Source organism: Artemia franciscana, chromosome 11, assembly GCF_032884065.1.
Source record: "Artemia franciscana chromosome 11, ASM3288406v1, whole genome shotgun sequence".
Taxonomy (NCBI): domain Eukaryota; kingdom Metazoa; phylum Arthropoda; class Branchiopoda; order Anostraca; family Artemiidae; genus Artemia; species Artemia franciscana.
In genome coordinates this window covers 24,782,478-24,808,527 of record NC_088873.1, presented here as the reverse complement: position 1 = coordinate 24,808,527, position 26,050 = coordinate 24,782,478, and the positions used below count along the sequence as shown (strand labels likewise).

At 31.0% G+C, this 26,050-nt stretch overlaps 1 protein-coding gene across 2 annotated transcripts in view; it reads right to left on the bottom strand.

Moving 5' to 3' along the window:
* LOC136033002 (RRP15-like protein) overlaps positions 1–26,050 on the bottom strand; it is a 220,701-nt gene that overhangs the window by 129,391 nt on the left and 65,260 nt on the right. The gene's annotated exons all lie outside the window — the stretch shown is intronic.

The window sequence follows — 26,050 nt, the reverse complement described above, 5'->3', positions numbered from 1 at the left end:
AACTGCAAAAATATTTGTGGTATCTGAGCAACAAATTTAATTTTTTTAATTAAAACTAGAAAAAGACATGAAAATTTTAAAATTTGTTTCGATTTTTGATAGTTTTATGGATATGGTGTCTTCTGAGAGTTTAGATAAAAATAAAATGAATGTACCAATATGGGACGCCTCTAAATTTATAATATTTTATACACGAGAATGTCGAGAACTAAAATCGAAACTTAAAAAACTTAACATGACTAAAATGAGCGGTGGAGAGGAATGTATTCAAGTATCCTTTTCTATTATTACCTGCGAATTGTGCCTTGTAGCACTTCATATTTTAAAAGTGGATGAGACATCTGAACGTTTCAAACCACTGCGTAAATTTTTAAATGCTTTAGGAAAAATTTTTATTCGCCTAAATAGCTACTGTTTCCTTGATCACGTTCTAGAGAAGGCTTACGAGTCCTGGGTTGAGGTAAGAGAGAGGAGGAAATCTCATTCAACGCAAAGCAGCCTGTCTGAAAATTTACCGGAATGGTATATCAATGAAATAAATAATGTCTTTAATTTGATCCTTGATTTTGAGTCCAAAAAATACCCAGTCGAATACTACATGCTAAGGATAAGGATAATTTCACTCATATGGTGTCTTTTTTTCTGTTATATTAAGGAACAATTAAATGCAAACGATCCAGCACTGATAGAGCTTATTAGAGCCATTGAGTATACTAAGGATAACCTCTATAAGCCACTAAGAGAGGGAAAATTTAATCGTGAAAGCCTTGAAGAAGTACATGAGAAAATGAAACAATTTGGGAGAGAAAAAAGCAACTCCTTTGATGAAGATCTATTCCTGCCCTGTAACAATTCGCCAGCAAGACAAAGGTCGACAAAAAAAATAAATGAAAAAATCTATAAGAATGAAAACACTGACAGTAATAGTGACCAGCCAAAGGCAAAGAAGAGTGGACATACTAAAAAGAGATTAAATGCTAAGAAACATTCAAGAAGGTCTCCATCTGTACAAAGAGAAGGCAGCTTAGAGGCAAATGATAATAGTGATGAAGAAGGGGAAAATGAAATCCAGCATGTACGTGCTAGACCGAGACTGAAACAACATAAGCCTCCAATAAGGCATTTGTCATTTGAGGAAGATGACGTAGAAGAGCCAATCGATTCTGACCCAGCAGGAAATAAATCTAGTGATTCTAGAAGTGATCGAGCCGGAAAAGCAAAAGGAAAAGATCACAGAAAAAAACTTTTTAGTAAACTGGATCAATTAGGAAACAAAATGATAAGCAAATATAAAGAAAAAGACAATGAAAAAAACAAAAATTCTAAAAAATTAAAGGAAAAAAATAATATTGGCAGTTTGGAGTCATCCAATCAGAAAAATAAAAGTAAAAATGAACAAAAACGTTCAAATAGATCAAAAAAGAATCAAACAGAGAAAAATGATGATTTAAGTTCAAAAAAGGTATCAAAGAAGGAAGTATCTACAAATAAAAATCGTGACAAGAAAAAGGTAAGTGGAAACAAAAAAGACGCCCAAATATCCCCTGCCAAAAAAGTTCTTGAACGTAAGAAGGAAAGTATTAGAGGTTCAAAAAAAGGAGACAAAAAAAAACCTTCAAACGTTAACGAAAAGAAAGCACAAAGACCTGGCATAAAAAATAATCCTAAAAAAAGAAGTGCTAGCAAAGAAAAGAAACCCAAAAGAGCTGCTCAAGAGAGAAAATCCAAAAGAGAAAAGCCAATAAAAAAAAAACAGCAAAAAACAGGAGAAAGCAAAAGAAAAATCATGAAGGCAGGAAACAAAATGACGAACTTTCTGGGAAAATTTAAAAAGAAAAAATGAGTTCCTAAAATGAAGTAATAACAACAAAAAGGGGTTCTGATTCTCCTTACCTAGTAATCTTCCCATTTCTCTTTTTCTTAGAACAATTGTTGACTAAGAGATAGCTTAATTCAAACAGATGGAATAAAATTACTTTTATCAACTGGGTTCCTTTTGTTGCTTTTCATAAGTTTTTCTAGCCTAAACTTCAGACAACGTGACAATGCACGAATTTGACTTGGGGTTGACGTTTCGCACTAATGGGGAATATGGAACAACCCACTGGTTATCTACTTCGATGGTGGTACCGTTGCCATTGTAGGTTCTTCAGTCATTTTACAATTAGAAATTTCTCTTTCAACGGTCTTCTTAGAATTAAAAATTTTTCTTTGAACGATATTCTTAAATACCTGTGTCCTGGTCGTCATTTATATTCCCTGTGTCCCGGTCGTCATTTGTGTACTTTGAGTGTTTTTCCTTTTTAGTATTTTTTAGTTTTTTACATTTTTTCTTTTTTCAGTTTTCTTTTTTATTTTTCAGCTTCACTATGAAATACATATCGCCGAACCTTTGTTTTTTGAACTAAAATCTGGTAGGCATTGATGACCTTATCCGAGTCAAAATCCCAAACCCAATCATCATCGCTATCATTTTCAGTTTTGATATGTTTTGACTCTCGCTGTCCAGGTGGATCTTAGTTTGTCGACTGACGAAATTACAGACCGGGACATCGGGACACAAATGACGACCGGGACACCGGCACATAGGGAATATAAATGACGAAAGGGGACACTCAAAGAGAACGCGACCGGGACACAAGGAATGTTCCATTTGCAATCACCATCAACAAAGCACCGGGACACAGGGAGTATTAAGGACGACCAGGACATAGGTAAAAGAAAACTAAAAAAAACCAAAAAAAAAGGTAAAAACTACAAAAAAACTAAAAAGAAAAAAACTAAAAACTAATAAAAAAACTACAAAAGCTAAAAAACTGAAAAACTAAAAAAGAAAAAAAAAGAAAAAAGGAAAAATTGAAAAATAAAGGAGAAAAACGTAACTAAAAAAAAATAAAAAAGAACTGAAAAGAAAAAAGAAAAAAAAATTAAAAAAAAAGTAAAATAAAAAAAAAACAAAAAGAAAAAAAGGGGAAAAATACAAAAAATTAATTACATCATATACCATTTCAAAAGCGAATGTATATACAGACCGGTGCACCGGGATACAAATGACGACCGGGACACCGGGACACAAGGAATATAAATGACGCCCGGGACACTCAAAGAGAATATATATATATACTAGCTGTTGGGGTGGCGCTTCGCGCCACCCCAACACCTAGTTGGTGGGGGCGCTTCGCGCCCCCCCCAAGCCCCCCCGCGCGCGTAAGTCGTTACGCGCCATAATAGTTACGCGCCATTGTAGTTGTGTCCCTATGTCCCACCTGTGAATATAGATATATATATATATATATATGGTTTTAACTACGTAAAACTTGCGAATATACAACATTCTTTGCTGTCCCATTGTCTTTGCATATAAATAGATTGTCAGGTTATCCCCCTGTTTCCCCCGGTGTCCCCGTTGTAGTTGTGTCCCTGTGTCCCGGTCGTCATTTATATTCCCTGTGTCCCGGGTCCCGGTCATCATTTGTATCCCGGTGTCCCGGTCTGTATATACATTCGTTTTTTAGTTTTGTTTTTCTCCTTTATTTTTTTCCTTTTTTTTTCTTTTTTAGTTTATTTAGATTTTTAGATTTTTTAGTTTTTTTATTAGTTTTTAGTTTTTTTTTCTTTTTAGTTTTTTTGTAGTTTTTACCTTCTTTTTAGTTTTGTTAATTTTTTTTTTTACTTGTGTCCTGGTCGTCATTTATACTCCCTGTGTCCCGGTGCTTTGTTGATTGCTAATCGAACATTCCTTTTGTCCTGGTCGCTTTCTCTTTGAGTGTCGTCATTTATTTTTTTCTTTTTTAGTTCTTTTAGTTTTTACCTTTTTTAGTTTTTTTTTAGTTTTTAGTTTTTTTAGTTTTTTACCTTTTTTTAGTTTTTTTAGTTTTTTAGCTTTTTTATTTTTTTTATTAGTTTTTAGTTTTTTTGTAGTTTTTGCCTTTTTTTTTAGTTTTTTGTCCTGGTCGCTTTCTCTTTGAGTGTCGTCATTTATTAGTTTTTTCCTTTTTTTTTTTAGTTTTTTATTGGTTTTTACCTTTATTTTAGCTTATTTTTCAGTTTTTTCCTTTTTTTTAGTTTTTTTTTATTTTTTATTTTTTTTAGTTTTTTACCTTTTTTTAGTTTTTTTAGTTTTTTTAGTTTTTTAGCTTTTTTACTTTTTTTATTAGTTTTTAGTTTTTTTTTGTAGTTTTTGCCTTTTTTTAGTTTTTTCAGTTTTTTTTTTAGTTTTTTATTGGTTTTTACCTTTATAGTTTTTTTAGTTTTTTAGCTTTTTTATTTTTTTTATTAGTTTTTAGTTTTTTTTGTAGTTTTTGCCTTTTTTTAGTTTTTTCAGTTTTGACGTCACCTAATCCAGTTTTTTCAGGTGACGTCACCTGACACATCCATCCACACATCCATCCACACATCCACAGACAGACAACTTATTTTTATATATATAGATATATATATGTTTTTAACTACGTAAAACTTGCGAATATACAACATTCTTTGCTGTCCCATTGTCTGTGCATATAAATAGATTGTCAGGTTTACCGACTCTTGAACATGCAACATATAATGGTCCATGGGAAAACAATCCGTATTCAGATCTATACCTCATGATTCTAATGATTGCCCTTGAGCTTTGTTGATGGTGATTGCTAATCGACCATTCCCTGAGTCGCCATCGTCATTTGATGGTGATTGCTAATCGACCATTCCCTGAGTCGCCATCGTCATTTATATATCCCCCTGTGCACCCCGGCGTCCCCTTTGTAGTTATGTCCCTGTGTCCCGGTCGTCATTTATATTCCCTGTGTCCCGGTCGTGATTTGTGTCCCGGTGTTCCAGTCTGTGATTTCTCTTTGAGTGTCCCGGGCGTCATTTATATTCCTTGTGTCCCAGTGTCCCGGTCGTCATTTATATCCCCCTGTGCCCCCCGGCGTCCCCATTGTAGTTGTGTCCCTGTGTCCCGGTCGTCATTTATATTCCCTGTGTCCCGGTCGTCATTTGTATCCCGGTGTCCCGGTCTGTATATACATTCGTTTTTTAGTTTTGTTTTTCTCCTTTATTTTTTTCCTTTTTTCTTTTTTTTCTTTTTTAGTTTATTTAGATTTTTAGATTTTTTTTTTATATTTATTAATATTTTTTTAGTTTTCTTTTTCTCTTATTTTTCAGTTTTTTCATTTTTTTTTAGTTTTTTCTTTTTTAGTTTTTAGTTTTTTTTTGTTTTTTACCTTTTTTTAGTTTTTTTAGTTTTTTTAGTTTTTTAGCTTTTTTAGTTTTTTTATTAGTTTTTAGTTTTTTTTTAGTTTTTGCCTTTTTTTAGTTTTTCTTTTTATTGATTTGTTTTCTTCAATTTGTCAATGTTCATTCTAACATTGACACTTGGAAAAATCTTTACGTGCCAAGAAAGCTAAAGCTCCAACAATTTATAATAAACCTCAAATTTTTGGGTATCTGTTTTAAGGTTTTCGAATTACCTTAATCTTTTGTCAAAATGTATTGAAATATTTGTGCAATTCCCAGTTTTTTAGTTTTTTCTTTTTTAGTTTTTTCTTTTTTTTAGTTTCTTCTTTTTATTGATTTGTTTTCTTCAATTTGTCAATGTTCATTCTAACATTGACACTTGGAAAAATCTTTACGTGCCAAGCATGCAAAAGCTCCAACAATTTATATTAAACTTTAAGCTTTGGGGTATCTTTTTAAGGTTTTCGAATTACTTTAATCTATTGTCAAAATATATTGAAATATTTGTGCAATTCCCAGTTTTTTTTAGTTTTTTCTTTTGTTTAGTTTTTTAGCTCTTTTTAGTTTTTTTTTTAGTTTTTTATCTTTTTTATTTGTTTACGTTTTTTCTTTTTAGGTTTTTTCTTTTTTTAATTTTTTTAATTTTTAATTTTTTTTTAGTTTTTTCTTTTTAGTTTTTTTAAGTTTTTTACCATTTTTCTTTTTTCGAATTACTTTAATCTATTGTCAAAATATTTCCAAATATTTATGCAATTTCCAGTTTTTACATTCTAGTTTGTTTTCTTTTATATATATATAGAAGATATAATCTGGCGTAACGGACAGACAACTTATTTTTATATATATAGATATATATCTTCTATATATAAAAATAAGTTGTCTGTCTGTCTGTGGATGGATGGATGGATGTGTCAGGTGACGTCACCTGAAAAAACTGGATTAGGTGACGTCAAAACTGAAAAAACTAAAAAAAGGCAAAAACTACAAAAAAAACTAAAAACTAATAAAAAAAATAAAAAAGCTAAAAAACTAAAAAAACTATAAAGGTAAAAACCAATAAAAAACTAAAAAAAAAACTGAAAAAACTAAAAAAAGGCAAAAACTACAAAAAAAAACTAAAAACTAATAAAAAAAGTAAAAAAGCTAAAAAACTAAAAAAACTAAAAAAAGGTAAAAAACTAAAAAAAATAAAAAATAAAAAAAAAACTAAAAAAAAGGAAAAAACTGAAAAATAAGCTAAAATAAAGGTAAAAACCAATAAAAAACTAAAAAAAAGGAAAAAACTAATAAATGACGACACTCAAAGAGAAAGCGACCAGGACAAAAGGAATGTTCGATTAGCAATCAACAAAGCACCGGGACACAGGGAGTATAAATGACGACCAGGACATAAGTAAAAAAAAAAAAACTATCTATATATATAAAAATAAGTTGTCTGTGGATCTGTGGATCGTGGATCAGGTGACGTCACCTGAAAAAACTGGATCAGGTGACGTCAAAACTGAAAAAACTAAAAAAAGGCAAAAACTACAAAAAAAACTAAAAACTAATAAAAAAAATAAAAAAGCTAAAAAACTAAATAAACTAAAAAAAGGCAAAAACTACAAAAAAAACTAAAAACTAATAAAAAAGCTAAAAAACTAAAAAAACTAAAAAAAAGGCAAAAACTACAAAAAAACTAAAAACTAATAAAAAAAATAAAAAAGCTAAAAAACTAAAAAAACTAAAAAAACTAAAAAAAGGTAAAAAACTAAAAAAACTAAAAACTAAAAAAAAACTAAAAAAGGTAAAAACTAAAAGAACTAAAAAAGAAAAAAATAAATGACGACACTCAAAGAGAAAGCGACCAGGACAAAAGGAATGTTCGATTAGCAATCAACAAAGCACCGGGACACAGGGAGTATAAATGACGACCAGGACACAAGTAAAAAAAAAAATTAACAAAACTAAAAAGAAGGTAAAAACTACAAAAAAACTAAAAAGAAAAAAAAACTAAAAACTAATAAAAAAACTAAAAAATCTAAAAATCTAAATAAACTAAAAAAGAAAAAAAAAAGGAAAAAATAAAGGAGAAAAACAAAACTAAAAAACGAATGTATATACAGACCGGTACACCGGGATACAAATGACGACCGGGACACAGGGAATATAAATGACGACCGGGACACAGGGACACAACTACAACGGGGACACCGGGGGAAACAGGGGGATATAAATGACGACCGGGACAAAAAAACTAAAAAGAAAAAAAAACTAAAAACTAATAAAAAAACTAAAAAATCTAAAAATCTAAATAAGCTAAAAAAGAAAAAAAAAGGAAAAAAATAAAGGAGAAAAACAAAACTAAAAAACGAATGTATATACAGACCGGGACACCGGGATACAAATGACGACCGGGACCCGGGACACAGGGAATATAAATGACGACCGGGACACAGGGACACAACTACAACGGGGACACCGGGGGAAACAGGGGGATGTAAATGACGACCGGGACACCGGGACAGGGAATGGTCGATTAGCAATCACCATCAACAAAGCTCAAGGGCAATCATTAGAATCATGAGGTATAGATCTGAATACAGATTGTTTTCCCATGGACCATTATATGTTGCATGTTCAAGAGTCGGTAAACCTGACAATCTATTTATATGCAAAGACAATGGGACAGCAAAGAATGTTGTATATTCGCAAGTTTTACGTAGTTAAAACCATATATATATATCTATCTATATTCACAGGTGGGACATAGGGACACAACTACAATGGCGCGTAACTATTATGGCGCGTAACGACTTACGCGCGCGGGGGGGCTTGGGGGGGGGCGCGAAGCGCCCCCACCAACTAGGTGTTGGGGTGGCGCGAAGCGCCACCCCAACAGCTAGTATATATATATATATATATATATATATATATATATATATATATATACTAGCTGTAGGGGTGGCGCTTCGCGCCACCCCAACACCTAGTTAGTGGGGCGCTTCGCGCCCCCCAAGCCCCCCCGCGCGCGTAAGTCGTTACGCGCCATATTAGTTACGCGCCATATTAGTTACGCGCCATTGTAGTTGTGTCCCTGTGTCCCACCTGTGAATATAGATAGATGTATATATGTGTTTCAAACTACGTAAAAATTGCGAATATACAACATTCTTGGCTTTCCCATTGTCTGTCAATATACAAAGCCGTATGTTCTAATAATGACGTCATATGCAAACGCTCTTTTTACAAACAAACAAACATGCATACACACAACTCGTTTTTATATAGATAGATAGATAGATAGATACAATACAAATTAACTACGTAAAACTTGTGAATATACAACAGTCTTCGCTGTCCCATTGTCTGTGCGTATAAATAGATTGTCAGGTTTACCGACCCTCAAAGATGCAACATACAATTGTACATTGGTAAAGCAATCTGTATTAAGATCTATACCGCATTTTTCTAGTGATTGCCCTTGAGCTTTGTTGATGGTGGTTGCAAATGCTAATCGAATTGGGAATTGCAATCTTTTAAATTGAAAAAGCAGATCCGTTGGAATCATGGGAATGCGAGGAATAAGAACAGCCTCACCCTCATAAGGCCCTGTCAAGATTGTGGCATCTATTAGGTTTTCCATTGTTTTTTTTTACGGCAAGTCGCGTGCCATTGCAAAGCTTTGGTGGGTTGATATCTCTTAAAAGTATTATTGGTACGCCTATTTTTAGTTGTAGCAGGTGTGGTGGACACCCTGAAGGATCTATGGAATTTAAAAATTCAGATGGATAATTAACCGCTTCATTTGGTTCCGAAATACAAATTAACTGCGTAAAACTTGCGAATATACAACATTCTTCGCTGTCCAATTCACGCTGCATATAAATAGATTGTCAGGTTTACCGACCCTCGAGCATGCAACGTACAATTGTCCATGGGAAAAACAATCAGTATTAAGATCAATACCACATTTTTCTAATGATTGACCTTGAGCTTTATTAATGGTGATTGCAAATGCTAATTGAATTGGGAATTGCAATCTTTTAAATTGAAAAGGGAGATCTGTTGGAATCATGGGAATGCGAGGAATAAGAACAGCCTCACCCTCAAAAGGCCCTGTCAGGATTGTGGCCTCTATTAGGTTTTCCATTGTTTTTTTTACGACAAGTCGAGTGCCATTGCAAAGCTTTGGTGGGTTTATATTTCTTAAAAGTATTATTGGTACGCCTATTTTTAGTTGTAGCACGTGTGGTGGAAACCCTGAAAGATCTATGGAATTTAAAAATTCAGATGGATAATTAACCGCTTCATTTGGTTCCAAAACTGTGTCGACTGACTTGTAAAGGACTGCCTGGTCTTGAATCTTGGTCAAAACAATATTGTTGATTTCGTGGACGTCTATATTTTTGGGTGCGAGAATCGCTCTTTCACTTAGCCATTTATTATTTTTATAACTTTTTAGAATATTCGGAAATACTTTTTCAATCAATTCATTTTTGGACGTCACTAAATTACAGAAATCAGCAGGTAGTTGTATACGTCCTGAAAGTGAGTCTACTGGGAGCTTTCCGTTTCCCATTGCCAGCAATTGATCTGAAAATGTTTGACCAGAGTCATCGTTTTGCAATCGGACACGCATATTTGTAGTTAATTTTAATGTTTTTACGTGTGCCCATAAATTAGAATTTTTCAGGCAAGCATTCATTTCGTCTGCAGGAGTTGATCTAGGTATTATAGGTAATGTAAGCCTGTTTCCCTGCTGGTCTTTTGATTCCTTGGCACGCCTTCTTTTTTCACTTTCTCTTTTAGCAGCAAGTCTGCTTCTGCGTTGCTCTGGTAGTTCCTCGGCATGCTTTCTGTTCTTTCTTTCTCTATCAGCCTCAAGCCTGTTTCCCTGCTGGTCTTTTGATTCCTCGGCACGCCTTCTTTTTTCACTTTCTCTTTTAGCAGCAAGTCTGCTTCTGCGTTGCTCTGGTAGTTCCTCGGCATGCTTTCTGTTCTTTCTTTCTCTATCAGCCTCAAGCCTGTTTCCCTGCTGGTCTTTTGATTCCTCGGCACGCCTTCTTTTTTCACTTTCTCTTTTAGCAGCAAGTCTGCTTTCGCGTTGCTCTGGTAGTTCCTCGGCCCGCTTTCTTTTCTGACTTTCTCTATCAGCAGCAAGTTTTTTGGCACAGACTCTTTGAGCATCTTCATCAGTCATTGTAAACTTAAACATTAATAGAATTCTACGCGAACATATGTCTTATATAACTTGAATGACGTCACCTTCAAAGCAAAAATGATGGCAACTAATTTCATGACGTCAGCCGAAACATGACATCACCTGATCCACCGGTATCCCAGTCTGTAATCTCTCTTTGAGTGTCCCGGTCGTCATTTATATTCCCTCTGTCCCGTTGTCCCGGTCGTCAGTTGATTCCCGGTGTCCCGGTTTGTAATTTCTCTTTGAGTGTCCCGGTCGTCATTTATATTCTCTGTGTCCCGGTCGTCATTTGGGTCCCGGTGTCCCGGTCTGTAGTGTCATCTTATAATGACGTCATATACTAAGCCTTATATACTTATAATGACGTCAAATGCAACCCCACAAACAAACAAACATGCATATATACAACTTATTTTTATATATATAGATACAGTTTCTCCTTTAGTTTTTTTTCTTTTTTAGTTTTTTCTTTTTTTTAGTTTCTTCTTTTTATTGATTTCTTTTCTTCAATTTGTCAATGTTCTTTCTAACATTGACACTTGGAAAAATCTTTACGTGCCAAGCTTGCTAAAGCTCCAACAATTTATATTAAACCTCAGACTTGGGGAATCTGTTTTAAAGTTTTCGAATTACTTTAATCTATTGTCAAAATATATTGAAATATTTGTGCAATTCCCAGTTTTGTTTAGTTTTTTCTTTTTAGGTTTTTTATTTATTTTTATTTTTTTATTTTTAATTTTTTTTTTAGTTTTTTCTTTTTACTTTTTTTTTAGTTTTTTTTTTAGTCTTTACCGTTTTTATTTTTTCGAATTACTTTAATCTATTGTCAAAATATTTCGAAATATTTATGCAATTTCCAGTTTTTACATTCTAGTTTGTTTTCTTTTATATATATGAAGATATAATCTGGCGTAACAGACAAAGTGTAACAGACATAACAGACAGACAACTTATTTTTATATATATACTAGCTGTTGGGAAGGCGCTTCGCACCACCCCAACACCTAGTTGGTGGGGGCGCTTAGCGCCCTCCCAAGCCCCCCTTGCGCATAAGTCGTTATGCGCCATATTAGTTACGCGCCATTGTAGTTGTGTCCCTGTGTCCCACCTGTGAGTATATATAGATATATGTATATTTTTAACTATGTAAAACATGCGAATATACAGCATTCTTGGCTATTCCATTGTCTGTGCATATAAATAGATTGTCAGGTTTACCGACTCTTGAACATGCAACATATAATTGTCCATGGGAAAAACAATCTGTATTCAGATCTATACCTCATTATTCTAATGATCGCCCTTGAGCTTTGTTGATGGTGATTGCTAATCGAACATTCTCTGTGTCCCCGTCGTCATTTATATATCCCCCTGTGCCCCCCGGCGTCCCTGTTGTAGTTGTTTACCTGTGTCCCGGTCTTCATTTGTGTCCCGGTGTCCCAGTCTGTAATTTCTCTTTGAGTGTCGCGGTCGTCATTTTTATTCCCTGTATCCCGGTGTCTCAGACGTTATTTTTGTCCCGGTCGTCGTTTTTGTTCCAATGTCTCGGTCTGTAATTTCTCTTTGAGTGTCCTGGTCGTCATTTATTTTCCTTGTGTCCCGGTCGTCATTTGTGTCCCGGTGCTTTGTTGATGGTGATTGCTAATCGAACATTCCTTGTGTCCCGGTCGTCATTTATATTCCCTATGTCCCAGTGTCCCGGTCGTCAGTTGTGTCCCGATGTCCCGGCCTGTAATTTCGTCAGTCGACAAACATGACGTCTGTCGACACACAAACATGACGTCACTCGACACACAGACCCACAGACAAACTCTTGAACATGCAACATAATAATTGTCCATGGGAAAACATTCCGTATTCAGATCAATACCGCATTTTTCTAACGATTGCCCTTGACCTTTGTTGATGGTGATTGCTAATCGAACATTCCTTGTGTCCCTGTCGTCATTTATATATCCCCCTGTGCCCCCGGCGTCCTCGTTGTAGTTGTGTCCTGGTCGTCATTTGTGTCCCGGTATCCCAGTCTGTAATAATCTCTCTTTGAGTTTCCCGGTCGTCATTTATATTCCCTCTGTCCCGGTCCCGGTCGTCATTTGTGTTCCGGTGTCCCGGTCTGTAATTTTTCTTTAAGTGTCCCGGTCGTCATTTATATTCCCTGTGTCCCGGTCGTCATTTGTGTCCCAGTGTCCCGGTTCTAACATTGACACTTGGAAAAATCTTTACGTGCCAAGCATGCTAAAGCTCCAACAATTTATAATAAACCTCAAAAATTTGGGTATCTGTTTTAAGGTTTTCGAATTACTTTAATCTATTGTCAAAATATATTGAAATATTTGTGCAATTCCCAATTTTTTTAGTTCTTTCTTTTTTTTAGTTTTTTAGCTTTTTTAATTTTTTTTTCTTTTTAGTTTTTTAGCTTTTTTAGTCTTATTGTCTTTTTAGTTTTTTACTTTTTTTATTTTTTTTTTACGTTTTTTCTTTTTAGGTTTTTCTTTTTTTGATTTTTTTATTTTTTAGTTTTTTTTTATTTTTAAGTTGTTTTTTTTAGTTTTTTCTTTTTATTTTTTTTTTTAGTTTTTTACCATTTTTCTTTTTTCTGTTTTCTTTTTAATCTTTATTTTTTAGACGTAAATACATATCGCCGAACCTTTGTTTTTTTACTAAAATCTGGTAGGCATTGATGACCTTATCCAAGTAAAAATCCCAAACCCAATCATCATCGCTATCATTTTCAGTTTTGATACGTTTTGAATCTCGCTGTCCTGGTGGATTTTCATCTAACTGCGCGGTTTTGCGTTCTTTAGCCGCAAGCCTTTGGCATAAACCCTTTGAGCAGATTCCTTGGCTGTTTCTTCTGCCATTGTAGAATTTATACTAAAATTTCGCTTTGAATCAACTATTTGAGCAGCTTTCTCCGCTGTTTCTTCGGTCATTTTAAGATAAATACTAAAAATTCCTCTTATGCCAAGCTTGCTAAAGCTCAACAATTTATAATAAACCTCAAATTTAAGTATATGTTTTAAGGTTTTCGAATTACTTTAATCTATTGTTAAAATATTTCGGAGTATTTATACAATTCCCAGTTTTTACATTTTAGTTTCTTTTCGTTTATATATATAGAAGATATAATCTGGCGTAACGGACCGACAATTTATTTATATATATATAAATATATATATATATATATATATATATATATATATATATATATATATATATATATATATAAATATATATATATATCTATATATATAAAAATAAGTTGTCTGTCTGTGGATGTGTGGATGGATGTGTGGATGGATGTGTCAGGTGACGTCACCTGAAAAAACTGGATTAGGTGACGTCAAAACTGAAAAAACTAAAAAAAGGCAAAAACTACAAAAAAAAACTAAAAACTAATAAAAAAAATAAAAAAGCTAAAAAACTAAAAAAACTATAAAGGTAAAAACCAATAAAAAACTAAAAAAAAAAACTGAAAAAACTAAAAAAAGGCAAAAACTACAAAAAAAAACTAAAAACTAATAAAAAAAGTAAAAAAGCTAAAAAACTAAAAAAACTAAAAAACTAAAAAAGGTAAAAAACTAAAAAAAATAAAAAATAAAAAAAAACTAAAAAAAAGGAAAAAACTGAAAAATAAGCTAAAATAAAGGTAAAAACCAATAAAAAACTAAAAAAAAAGGAAAAAACTAATAAATGACGACACTCAAAGAGAAAGCGACCAGGACAAAAAACTAAAAAAAAGGCAAAAACTACAAAAAAACTAAAAACTAATAAAAAAAATAAAAAAGCTAAAAAACTAAAAAAACTAAAAATAGGTAAAAAACTAAAAAAACTAAAAACTAAAAAAAAACTAAAAAAGGTAAAAACTAAAAGAACTAAAAAAGAAAAAAATAAATGACGACACTCAAAGAGAAAGCGACCAGGACAAAAGGAATGTTCGATTAGCAATCAACAAAGCACCGGGACACAGGGAGTATAAATGACGACCAGGACACAAGTAAAAAAAAAAATTAACAAAACTAAAAAGAAGGTAAAAACTACAAAAAAACTAAAAAGAAAAAAAACTAAAAACTAATAAAAAAACTAAAAAATCTAAAAATCTAAATAAACTAAAAAAGAAAAAAAAAGGAAAAAAATAAAGGAGAAAAACAAAACTAAAAAACGAATGTATATACAGACCGGTACACCGGGATACAAATGACGACCGGGACACAGGGAATATAAATAACGACCGGGACACAGGGACACAACTACAACGGGGACACCGGGGGAAACAGGGGGATATAAATGACGACCGGGACAAAAAAACTAAAAAGAAATAAAAACTAAAAACTAATAAAAAAAACTAAAAAATCTAAAAATCTAAATAAGCTAAAAAAGAAAAAAAAAGGAAAAAAATAAAGGAGAAAAACAAAACTAAAAAACGAATGTATATACAGACCGGGACACCGGGATACAAATGATGACCGGGACCCGGGACACAGGGAATATAAATGACGACCGGGACACAGGGACACAACTACAACGGGGACACCGGGGGAAACAGGGGGATAACCTGACAATCTATTTATATGCAAAGACAATGGGACAGCAAAGAATGTTGTATATTCGCAAGTTTTACGTAGTTAAAACCATATATATATATATATATATCTATATTCACAGGTGGGACATAGGGACACAACTACAATGGCGCGTAACTATTATGGCGCGTAACGACTTACGCGCGCGGGGGGGCTTGGGGGGGGCGCGAAGCGCCCCCACCAACTAGGTGTTGGGGTGGCGCGAAGCGCCACCCCAACAGCTAGTATATATATATATCTATATATATATATATATATATATATAAAAATAAGTTGTCTGTCTGTCTGTGGATGTGTGGATCAGGTGACGTCACCTGAAAAAACTGGATCAGGTGACGTCAAAACTGAAAAAACTAAAAAAAGGCAAAAACTACAAAAAAAACTAAAAACTAATAAAAAAAAATAAAAAAGCTAAAAAACTAAAAAAACTAAAAAAAGGCAAAAACTACAAAAAAAAACTAAAAACTAATAAAAAAGCTAAAAAACTAAAAAAACTAAAAAAAGGCAACAACTACTAAAAAAAAACTAAAAACTAATAAAAAAAATAAAAAAGCTAAAAAACTAAAAAAACTAAAAAAACTAAAAAAAGGTAAAAAACTAAAAAAAACTAAAAACTAAAAAAAACTAAAAAAAGGAAAAAACTGAAAAATAAGCTAAAATAAAAAAACTAAAAAAAGGCAAAAACTACAAAAAAAACTAAAAACTAATAAAAAGGCTAAAAAACTAAAAAAACTAAAAAAAAGGCAAAAACTACAAAAAAAACTAAAAACTAATAAAAAAGCTAAAAAACTAAAAAAACAAAAAAAACTAAAAAAAAGGTAAAAAACTAAAAAAACTAAAAACTAAAAAAAAGGAAAAAACTGAAAAATAAGCTAAAATAAAGGTAAAAACCAATAAAAAACTAAAAAAAAACTGAAAAAACTAAAAAAAGGCAAAAACTACAAAAAAACTAAAAACTAATAAAAAAAGTAAAAAAGCTAAAAAACTAAAAAAACTAAAAAAAGGTAAAAAACTAAAAAAAATAAAAAATAAAAAAAAACTAAAAAAAAGGAAAAAACTGAAAAATAAGCTAAAATAAAGGTAAAAACCAATAAAAAACTAAAAAGAAAAAAAGGAAAAAACTAAAAAAAAATTTTCATCTAAAAAACTAAAAAAAACTAAAAAAGGTAAAAACTAAAAGAACTAAAAAAGAAAAAAATAAATGACGGCACTCAAAGAGAAGGCGACCAGGACAAAAGGAATGTTCGATTAGCAATCAACAAAGCACCGGGACACAGGGAGTATAAATGACGACCAGGACATAAGTAAAAAAAAAACTAACAAAACTAAAAAGAAGGTAAAAACTACAAAAAAACTAAAAAGAAAAAAAACTAAAAACTAATAAAAAAACTAAAAAATCTAAAAATCTAAATAAACTAAAAAAGAAAAAAAAAGGAAAAAAAAAGGAGAAAAACAAAACTAAAAAACGAATGTATATACAGACCGGTACACCGGGATACAAATGACGACCGGGACACAGGGAATATAAATGACGACCGGGACACAGGGACACAACTACAACGGGGACACCGGGGGAAACAGGGGGATATAAATGACGACCGGGACAAAAAAAACTAAAAAGAAAAAAAAACTAAAAACTAATAAAAAAACTAAAAAATCTAAATAAGCTAAAAAAGAAAAAAAAAGGAAAAAAATAAAGGAGAAAAACAAAACTAAAAAACGAATGTATATACAGACCGGGACACCGGGATACAAATGACGACCGGGACACAGGGAATATAAATGACGACCGGGACATAAAAATAAGTTGTCTGTCTGTCTGTGGATGTGTGGATCAGGTGACGTCACCTGAAAAAACTGGATCAGGTGACGTCAAAACTGAAAAAACTAAAAAAAGGCAAAAACTACAAAAAAAACTAAAAACTAATAAAAAAAAATAAAAAAGCTAAAAAACTAAAAAAACTAAAAAAAGGCAAAAACTACAAAAAAAAACTAAAAACTAATAAAAAAGCTAAAAAACTAAAAAAACTAAAAAAAGGCAACAACTACAAAAAAAACTAAAAACTAATAAAAAAAATAAAAAAGCTAAAAAACTAAAAAAACTAAAAAAACTAAAAAAAGGTAAAAAACTAAAAAAACTAAAAACTAAAAAAAACTAAAAAAAAAGGAAAAAACTGAAAAATAAGCTAAAATAAAAAAACTAAAAAAAGGCAAAAACTACAAAAAAAACTGAAAACTAATAAAAAGGCTAAAAAACTAAAAAAACTAAAAAAAAGGCAAAAACTACAAAAAAAACTAAAAACTAATAAAAAAGCTAAAAAACTAAAAAAACTAAAAAAACTAAAAAAAAGGTAAAAAACTAAAAAAACTAAAAACTAAAAAAAAACTAAAAAAAAGGAAAAAACTGAAAAATAAGCTAAAATAAAGGTAAAAACCAATAAAAAACTAAAAAAAAAAACTGAAAAAACTAAAAAAAGGCAAAAACTACAAAAAAACTAAAAACTAATAAAAAAAGTAAAAAAGCTAAAAAACTAAAAAAACTAAAAAAACTAAAAAAAGGTAAAAAACTAAAAAAAATAAAAAATAAAAAAAAAATAAAAAAAAAGGAAAAAACTGAAAAATAAGCTAAAATAAAGGTAAAAACCAATAAAAAACTAAAAAGAAAAAAAGGAAAAAACTAAAAAAAAATTTTCATCTAAAAAACTAAAAAAAACTAAAAAAGGTAAAAACTAAAAGAACTAAAAAAGAAAAAAATAAATGACGACACTCAAAGAGAAGGCGACCAGGACAAAAGGAATGTTCGATTAGCAATCAACAAAGCACCGGGACACAGGGAGTATAAATGACGACCAGGACATAAGTAAAAAAAAAACTAACAAAACTAAAAAGAAGGTAAAAACTACAAAAAAACTAAAAAGAAAAAAAAACTAAAAACTAATAAAAAAACTAAAAAATCTAAAAATCTAAATAAACTAAAAAAGAAAAAAAAAGGAAAAAAATAAAGGAGAAAAACAAAACTAAAAAACGAATGTATATACAGACCGGTACACCGGGATACAAATGACGACCGGAACACAGGGAATATAAATGACGACCGGGACACAAGGACACAACTACAACGGGGACACCGGGGGAAACAGGGGGATATAAATGACGACCGGGACAAAAAAAACTAAAAAGAAAAAAAAACTAAAAACTAATAAAAAAACTAAAAAATCTAAAAATCTAAATAAGCTAAAAAAGAAAAAAAAGGAAAAAAATAAAGGAGAAAAACAAAACTAAAAAACGGATGTATATACAGACCGGGACACCGGGATACAAATGACGACCGGGACACAGGGAATATAAATGACGACCGGGACACAGGGACACAACTACAACGGGGACACCGGGGGAAACAGGGGGATGTAAATGACGACCGGGACACCGGGACAGGGAATGGTCGATTAGCAATCACCATCAACAAAGCTCAAGGGCAATCATTAGAATCATGAGGTATAGATCTGAATACAGATTGTTTTCCAATGGACCATTATATGTTGCATGTTCAAGAGTCGGTAAACCTGACAATCTATTTATATGCAAAGACAATGGGACAGCAAAGAATGTTGTATATTCGCAAGTTTTACGTAGTTAAAACCATATATATATATATATATATATACATATATATATATATATATATATATATATATATATATATATATATATATATATATATCTATATTCACAGGTGGGACATAGGGACACAACTACAATGGCGCGTAACTATTATGGCGCGTAACGACTTACGCGCGCGGGGGGGCTTGGGGGGGGGCGCGAAGCGCCCCCACCAACTAGGTGTTGGGGTGGCGCGAAGCGCCACCCCAACAGCTAGTATATATATATATATATATATATATATATATATATATATATATATATATATATATATATATATATATATATATATATATACTAGCTGTTGGGGTGGCGCTTGTTGGTGGGGCGCTTCGCGCTCCCCCAAGTCCCCCCCGCGCTTAAGTCGTTACGCGCCATATTAGTTACGCACCATTGCAGTTGTGTCCCTGTGTCCCACCTGTGAATATAGATAGATTTATATATGTGTTTCAAACTACGTAAAAATTGCGAATATACAACATTCTTGGCTTTCCCACTACTGGGAGCTTTCCGTTTCCAATTGCCAGCAATTGATCTGAAAATGTTTGACCAGAGTCATCGTTACACAGACAGACAACTTATTTATATATATATATATATATATATATATATATATATATATATATATATATATATATATATATATATATATATATATATATATATATATATATATATATATATATATATATTATATATATATATATATATATATATATATATATATATATATATATATATATATATATATATATACTAGTTGGTGGGGGCGCTTCGCGCCCCCCCCAAGCCCCCCCGCGCGCGTAAGTCGTTACGCGCCATAATAGTTACGCGCCATTGTAGTTGTGTCCCTATGTCCCACCTGTGAATATAGATATATATATATATATATGGTTTTAACTACGTAAAACTTGCGAATATACAACATTCTTTGCTGTCCCATTGTCTTTGCATATAAATAGATTGTCAGGTTATCCCCCTGTTTCCCCCGGTGTCCCCGTTGTAGTTGTGTCCCTGTGTCCCGGTCGTCATTTATATTCCCTGTGTCCCGGGTCCCGGTCATCATTTGTATCCCGGTGTCCCGGTCTGTATATACATTCGTTTTTTAGTTTTGTTTTTCTCCTTTATTTTTTTCCTTTTTTTTTCTTTTTTAGCTTATTTAGATTTTTAGATTTTTTAGTTTTTTTTATTAGTTTTTAGTTTTTATTTCTTTTTAGTTTTTTTGTCCCGGTCGTCATTTATATCCCCCTGTTTCCCCCGGTGTCCCCGTTGTAGTTGTGTCCCTGTGTCCCGGTCGTTATTTATATTCCCTGTGTCCCGGTCGTCATTTGTATCCCGGTGTACCGGTCTGTATATACATTCGTTTTTTAGTTTTGTTTTTCTCCTTTATTTTTTTTCCTTTTTTTTTCTTTTTTAGTTTATTTAGATTTTTAGATTTTTTAGTTTTTTTATTAGTTTTTAGTTTTTTTTTTCTTTTAGTTTTTTTGTAGTTTTTACCTTCTTTTTAGTTTTGTTAATTTTTTTTTTTACTTGTGTCCTGGTCGTCATTTATACTCCCTGTGTCCCGGTGCTTTGTTGATTGCTAATCGAACATTCCTTTTGTCCTGGTCGCTTTCTCTTTGAGTGTCGTCATTTATTTTTTTCTTTTTTAGTTCTTTTAGTTTTTACCTTTTTTAGTTTTTTTTTTAGTTTTTAGTTTTTTTAGTTTTTTACCTTTTTTTAGTTTTTTTAGTTTTTTAGCTTTTTTATTTTTTTTATTAGTTTTTAGTTTTTTTGTAGTTTTTGCCTTTTTTTTTAGTTTTTTGTCCTGGTCGCTTTCTCTTTGAGTGTCGTCATTTATTAGTTTTTTCCTTTTTTTTTTAGTTTTTTATTGGTTTTTACCTTTATTTTAGCTTATTTTTCAGTTTTTTCCTTTTTTTTAGTTTTTTTTTATTTTTTATTTTTTTTAGTTTTTTACCTTTTTTTAGTTTTTTTAGTTTTTTTAGTTTTTTAGCTTTTTTACTTTTTTTATTAGTTTTTAGTTTTTTTTTGTAGTTTTTGCCTTTTTTTAGTTTTTTCAGTTTTTTTTTTAGTTTTTTATTGGTTTTTACCTTTATAGTTTTTTTAGTTTTTTAGCTTTTTTATTTTTTTTATTAGTTTTTAGTTTTTTTTGTAGTTTTTGCCTTTTTTTAGTTTTTTCAGTTTTGACGTCACCTAATCCAGTTTTTTCAGGTGACGTCACCTGACACATCCATCCACACATCCATCCATCCATCCATCCACAGACAACTTATTTTTATATATATAGATATATATATATATGTATATATATATATATATATATAAATACTAGCTGTTGGGGTGGCGCTTCGCGCCACCCCAACACCTAGTTGGTGGGGGCGCTTCGCGCCCCCCCCAAGCCCCCCCGCGCGCGTAAGTCGTTACGCGCCATAATAGTTACGCGCCATTGTAGTTGTGTCCCTATGTCCCACCTGTGAATATAGATATATATATATATATATATGGTTTTAACTACGTAAAACTTGCGAATATACAACATTCTTTGCTGTCCCATTGTCTTTGCATATAAATAGATTGTCAGGTTATCCCCCTGTTTCCCCCGGTGTCCCCGTTGTAGTTGTGTCCCTGTGTCCCGGTCGTTATTTATATTCCCTGTGTCCCGGTCGTCATTTGTATCCCGGTGTACCGGTCTGTATATACATTCGTTTTTTAGTTTTGTTTTTCTCCTTTATTTTTTTCCTTTTTTTTTCTTTTTTAGTTTATTTAGATTTTTAGATTTTTTAGTTTTTTTATTAGTTTTTAGTTTTTTTTTCTTTTTAGTTTTTTTGTAGTTTTTACCTTCTTTTTAGTTTTGTTAATTTTTTTTTTTACTTGTGTCCTGGTCGTCATTTATACTCCCTGTGTCCCGGTGCTTTGTTGATTGCTAATCGAACATTCCTTTTGTCCTGGTCGCTTTCTCTTTGAGTGTCGTCATTTATTTTTTTCTTTTTTAGTTCTTTTAGTTTTTACCTTTTTTAGTTTTTTTTAGTTTTTAGTTTTTTTAGTTTTTTACCTTTTTTTAGTTTTTTTAGTTTTTTAGCTTTTTTATTTTTTTTATTAGTTTTTAGTTTTTTTGTAGTTTTTGCCTTTTTTTTAGTTTTTTGTCCTGGTCGCTTTCTCTTTGAGTGTCGTCATTTATTAGTTTTTTCCTTTTTTTTTTTAGTTTTTTATTGGTTTTTACCTTTATTTTAGCTTATTTTTCAGTTTTTTCCTTTTTTTTAGTTTTTTTTTATTTTTTATTTTTTTTAGTTTTTTACCTTTTTTTAGTTTTTTTAGTTTTTTTAGTTTTTTAGCTTTTTTACTTTTTTTTATTAGTTTTTAGTTTTTTTTTTGTAGTTTTTGCCTTTTTTTAGTTTTTTCAGTTTTTTTTTTAGTTTTTTATTGGTTTTTTACCTTTATAGTTTTTTTAGTTTTTTAGCTTTTTTATTTTTTTTATTAGTTTTTAGTTTTTTTTTGTAGTTTTTGCCTTTTTTTAGTTTTTTCAGTTTTGACGTCACCTAATCCAGTTTTTTCAGGTGACGTCACCTGACACATCCATCCACACATCCATCCACACATCCATCCACAGACAACTTATTTTTATATATATATAGATATATATGTATTTTCTTTTTAGTTTTTGTAGTTTTTACCTTTTTTAGTTTTTTTCTTCTTTTGTATTAATGCTAAAGCCAAGGTTCAAACCTGGAGCCTCTCGGACCTAGAACCTGAAACATAACGCTTTACCAACTCAGCTACTTCGGCTTGAATACACTCGTTTTGAGCAGCTTCCTCGGGTGTTGCCATTGTAGGTTCTTCAGTCATTTTACAATTAGAAATTTCTCTTTCAACCGTCATCTTACAATTAAAAATTTGTCTTTGAACGATATTCTTTAATACCTGTGTCCTGGTCGTCATTTATATTCCCTGTGTCCCGGTCGTCATTTGTTTCCCGGTATCCCAGTCTGTAATTTCTCTTTGTGTGTCCCGGTCGTTATTTGTATTCCTTCTGTCCCGGTCGTCATTTGTGTCCCGGTTTGTAATTTCTCTTTGAGTGTTTTTTGTTTTTAGTATTTTTTAGTTTTTTACATTTTTTCTTTTTTCAGTTTTCTTTTTCTTCTTTATTTTTCAGCGTGTCCTGGCCGTCATTTATATTCCCTGTGTCCCGGTCGTCATGTTTTTTACATTTTTTCTTTTTTCAGTTTTCTTTTTCTTCTTTATTTTTCAGCTTCACTATGAAATACATATCGCCGAACCTTCGTCTTTTTAACTAAAATCTGGTAGGCATTGATGACCTTATCCAAGTCAAAATCCCAAACCCAATCATCATCGCTATCATTTTCAGTTTTGATATGTTTTGACTCTCGCTGTCCAGGTGGATCTTCATCTAACTGCGCGGTTTTGCGTTCTTTAGCCTCAAGCCTGTTTCCTTGCTGTTCTTTTGATTCCTCGGCACGCTTTCTTTTCTGACTTTCTCTATCAGCAGCAAGTTTTTTGGCATAGACTCTTTGAGCATCTTCATCGGCTTTTGCCATTGTAAGTTCATCAGTCATTTTAAACTTAAACATTAAAAGATTTCTACGTGAACATATATGTCTTAAATATCTTTAATGACGTCACCGTCATAGCAAAAATGACGACAACTAATTTCATGACGTCAGCCGACACAGAAACATGACGTCACCTGATCCACAGACAGACAGAAAACTTATTTTTATATATATAGAAGATATATATATATATATATATATATATATATATATATATATATATATATATATATATATATATATATATATATATATATATATATATATTGTCCACATATGACGTCTGAATTATTTCACACTAATACAAAAGAAGAAAAAAAACTAAAAAAGGTAAAAACTACAAAAAAAAACAAAAAAGAAAAAAACAAAAAAAGCTAAAAAACTAAAATACCTAAAAAAAAGATAAAAAACTAAAAACTAAAAACAAACTGAAAAAACTAAAAAAAGGCAAAAACTACAAAAAAATTAAAAACTAATAAAAAAACTAAAAAAGCTAAAAAACTAAAAAAACTAAAAAAACTAAAAAAGGTAAAAAACTAAAAAAAAACTAAAAACTAAAAAAGAAAAAAACTAAAAAAAGGAAAAAATGGAAAAATAAAAGAGAAAAAGAAAACTAAAAAAATATGAATAAAAATAAAAAAAATAAAAAAATAAAAACTACAAAAAAAAACTAAAAAGAAAAAACTAAAAAAAAACTAAAAAAGCTAAAAAAAAAAGGTAAAAACCAATAAAAAACTAAAAAGGAAAAAAGCTAAAAATTTTTTTCATCATATAATATGACGTCTGAATTATTTCATCATATAACAATTCAAAAACGAATGTATTCAAGCCGATGTAGCTGAGATGATAAGGCGTTATGTTCCAGGTTTTAGGTTCAAGAGGTTCCAGGTTCGAACTTTGGCTTTAGCATTAATAAAAAAGAAGCAAAAATCTAAAGAAGGTAAAAACTACAAAAAAAACTAAAAACTAATAAAAAAAATAAAAAAGCTAAAAAACTAAAAAAACTAAAAAAAGGCAAAAACTACAAAAAAAAACTAAAAACTAATAAAAAAGCTAAAAAACTAAAAAAACTAAAAAAAAGGCAAAAACTACAAAAAAACTAAAAACTAATAAAAAAATAAAAAAGCTAAAAAACTAAAAAAACTAAAAAAAAGGTAAAAAACTAAAAAATAAATAACGACCGGGACACAGGGACACAACTACAACGGGGACACCGGGGGAAACAGGGGGATATAAATGACGACCGGGACAAAAAAACTAAAAAGAAATAAAAACTAAAAACTAATAAAAAAAACTAAAAAATCTAAAAATCTAAATAAGCTAAAAAAGAAAAAAAAAGGAAAAAAATAAAGGAGAAAAACAAAACTAAAAAACGAATGTATATACAGACCGGGACACCGGGATACAAATGATGACCGGGACCCGGGACACAGGGAATATAAATGACGACCGGGACACAGGGACACAACTACAACGGGGACACCGGGGGAAACAGGGGGATAACCTGACAATCTATTTATATGCAAAGACAATGGGACAGCAAAGAATGTTGTATATTCGCAAGTTTTACGTAGTTAAAACCATATATATATATATATATCTATATTCACAGGTGGGACATAGGGACACAACTACAATGGCGCGTAACTATTATGGCGCGTAACGACTTACGAGCGCGGGGGGGCTTGGGGGGGGCGCGAAGCGCCCCCACCAACTAGGTGTTGGGGTGGCGCGAAGCGCCACCCCAACAGCTAGTATATATATATATATATATATATATATATATATATATATATATATATATATATATATATATATATATATATATATATATATATATATATATATATATATATATATATATATATATATATATATATATCTATATATATAAAAATAAGTTGTCTGTGTGTGGATCTGTGGATCTGTGGATCAGGTGACGTCACACTAAATTATTTCACACTAATACAAAAGAAGAAAAAAACTAAAAAAGGTAAAAACTACAAAAAAAACTAAAAAGAAAAAAAAAACTAAAAAAGCTAAAAAACTAAAAAAAACTAAGAAAAGGTAAAAATCTAATAACTAAAAAAAAACTGAAAAAAATAAAAAAAGGCAAAAACTACAAAAAAAATAAAAACTAATAAAAAAACTAAAAAAGCTAAAAAACCAAAAAAACTAAAAAAACTAAAAAAAGGTAAAAAACTAAAAAAACTAAAAACTAAAAAAGAAAAAAACTAAAAAAAAGGAAAAAACTGAAAAATAAAAGAGAAAAAGAAAACTAAAAAAATATGAATAAATAAATATAAAAATAAGTTGTTTGTGGGTTATGTCTGTCTGTCTGTCTGTCGAGTGACGTCGTGTTTGTCCGCATATGACGTCTGAATTATTTCACACTAATAAAAAAGAAGAAAAAAAAACTAAAAAAGGTAAAAACTACAAAAAAAACTAAAAAGAAAAAAAAAACTAAAAAAGCTAAAAAACTAAAAAAAACTAAAAAAAGGTTAAAAAACTAAAAACTAAAAAAAACTGAAAAAACTAAAAAAAGGCAAAAACTAAAAAAAAAACTAAAAACTAATAAAAAAACTAAAAAAGCTAAAAAACTAAAAAAACTAAAAAAACTAAAAAAAGGTAAAAAACAAAAAAAAACTAAAAACTAAAAAAGAAAAAACTAAAAAAAGGAAAAAACTGAAAAATAAGAGAAAAAGAAAACTAAAAAAATATTAATAAATATAAAAAATATAAATATAAATATAATATAAATTAGCAATCAACAAAGCACCGAGACACAAATGACGACCGGGACACAGGGAGTATAAATGACGACCAGGACATAA